Source organism: Bos javanicus, chromosome 7 (genome assembly GCF_032452875.1).
Source record: "Bos javanicus breed banteng chromosome 7, ARS-OSU_banteng_1.0, whole genome shotgun sequence".
NCBI lineage: Eukaryota > Metazoa > Chordata > Mammalia > Artiodactyla > Bovidae > Bos > Bos javanicus.
The window spans coordinates 101,759,425-101,761,330 of NC_083874.1; positions in this window are offsets into that span (position 1 = coordinate 101,759,425).

Consider the following 1,906-nt stretch of genomic DNA (forward strand, 5'->3'; position numbering starts at 1 on the left):
CAGTGATTTTGGAGCCCAGAAAAATAAAGTCTGACACTGTTTCCACTGTTTCCCCATCTATTTCCCATAAAGTGATGGGACCGGATGCCATGATCTTCGTTTTCTGAATGTTGAGCTTTAAGCCAACTTTTTCACTCTCCACTTTCACTTTCATCAAGAGGCTTTTTAGTTTGTCTTCACTTTCTGCCATAGCCTCCAATTAAAATAAATAAAAATAAAAAATGAATTTTCTAAATTAGAAGAAGTATTTTAGTTAGAAATTCAGCTAGCTTGACTGGGTTCTAAATCGTCTTCATTCAAGAACCATAGCTCAGTGTTCTCTTTTATTTATTTAGGCTCCATTTCCACTCTTTGTGATGTAGTTATGGGGAGAGAACTGGACAAAAATCTAGGAGGCGTGTCTGTTTTAGCCCTGTCCTCTGCCGGTACACAACTCTGGGCAAGTTGGTCACGCTCCCCTAGCCTTGGTTTCATCATAGGCAAAACTGAAAATAACACCTACTTTTCCTGCATTACTGGGCTTTTTGTGATGAGCACCAATAAGATGGCATATGAGAACGTTCTTCGTAAATTATAAATCACACCACCAAGGTAAGATAGTATTATTTCCTCAGTATCACAGAACAGGTGAAGAGATACCTCTTAGGCTAATACAAGGATGAAAGTGAAAGGCCATTTAAGACATTTCAGCCTGAGCTGTTGTTGGGATTCGTTTGCTTGAATGATAGAAGTTGACCTTTAGCAAAAATTCCCACTATGAAAACAATCTAAGGCTGCTTAACACCAGGCAGAGCAAGGTGAAATTCCTAATCTTCACAGATGAGAGTGCTGGGAGTAAGCTCTAGGATTAAACTCAAGTTCATTATAATTTGGGAGTCTACTAGTTGTTTTCAGATTTTCTCTCTGGCTGCTGGGTTTTCAAATTCTCTTACCCAACGAGAACATCATTTTTTTTTTTTAAAGAAAAATAATTTAATAAATTCTCTCTGTGTGTGTGTACATGTAGGCACTCATGCAGGCAAGAACTAAATCTTTAGAGAAAAACTGAATTGTTCAAAATTGGTTTTGACCTTTTATCACCACTCATGGAAGATTAATGAAGCTTAGAATACAATCTAATGCCCAGCATGGAATACTCATCTGAAACAACACACTGAAAAGTTTTAGGCTTAAACTTTCTGTTCCTTTAAACACATATTTTTGTGTTTAAACACACAGAAAAAGTTCAGAGATGGTTCTTCGTTGATAGTATAGCAAATTCTTTTGAGTGAAAACCAAAAAACAAAAGTAAAGGCTTCTTTTTGTTCTTTCCAGGCCACTTCATTCCTCTGATTTTACTAAACCTTCATCTGGAATCCAGCCTGTTCACATATAATAGTATTGGTAGGACCCAGGCCTTTATGAATGGTTGATAAAAAGCTGTTCATTTAGAACAGTTCTTAATGCAGGTACTCTGGATGTTAGCAGCCACTGCGTGGGGGAAAAAGTTAAGTGACTGATTCAGTCTGGAAATAAGCTTACATTAAACAAAGTTAAATGGGCTTCATTAATACAGGAGTCCTCACACCCTTAAAAATAAATCTGTGATTCTTCCAGTGAGGAATTTAACAGACAATGTTCCCCAAATATATTTGATCATGAAGTCATTTTCTCATGAAGGCAACTCTTGGGAAAGTGAGACCATTTGGAAACTGACATTGGTGTAAATTATTAGGAAAACCTTTAAAATAGTCTGACTAGAATCAGACTCATAATCTGATCTTTGCTGTTTATTAACTAAGTCCCTAAACAAGTCAGAAAAGCCTTTCTGAACCTGTTTTCCCATCTGTAAATGAAAATGAGAATACTTGAAATTGTAATTATGAGGATTAAAAAAACCTATGCAGCAATGCTTATAAATGTCAAG